Source organism: Austrofundulus limnaeus, unplaced genomic scaffold (genome assembly GCF_001266775.1).
Source record: "Austrofundulus limnaeus strain Quisiro unplaced genomic scaffold, Austrofundulus_limnaeus-1.0 Scaffold6998, whole genome shotgun sequence".
In the NCBI taxonomy this organism is placed as follows: domain Eukaryota; kingdom Metazoa; phylum Chordata; class Actinopteri; order Cyprinodontiformes; family Rivulidae; genus Austrofundulus; species Austrofundulus limnaeus.
This window is the reverse complement of record NW_013959400.1, coordinates 1,500-1,939: the sequence shown is the minus strand read 5'-3', so window position 1 is coordinate 1,939 and position 440 is coordinate 1,500. Positions and strand designations below refer to the sequence as shown.

Genomic DNA, 440 nt, shown 5'->3' with positions numbered 1-440 from the left:
GCTTTGGAAAGTACAAAATTAAAAAAAAAACAGTGAATAGACACTAGGTATTTTGGTAGTACGTGAATGAAATAAAGTCAATAAGTAAACACTACTGTCAGTTGAAAGGTACCTGACACGAGTTGACGATCTCTATTTTGATTGTCACAGACTCTGTGGCGCAATTGGTTAGCGCGTTCGGCTGTTAACGGAAAGGATGGTGGTTCAAGCCCACCCAGGGATGCTGACCTTGCATTATACAAATGTCCCAAAACAAATGTTTGCTCAACAAATGCTTCCAAAATCTCAATATAAAACATCCCATTTGTCTACAAAGATGGTTTTGTGGCTACTCCCTCTCATTTTCCCGTAAATTTCAAACACACTTGAGCCATGTCAAGCAATTTACAAACGCAAAATGTAGGCTGTATCACAAACAAGGTCCTCTTAGACTCTGAAAC

At 39.1% G+C, this 440-nt stretch overlaps 1 non-coding gene across 1 annotated transcript; it reads left to right on the top strand.

Annotated features, from left to right (window-relative positions):
- The first annotated feature begins 149 nt into the window (after positions 1-149).
- Positions 150-223, top strand: trnan-guu (transfer RNA asparagine (anticodon GUU)). Its single transcript has one exon. It is a non-coding gene; the product is annotated as a tRNA-Asn (tRNA).
- The last annotated feature ends 217 nt before the right edge of the window (positions 224-440 follow it).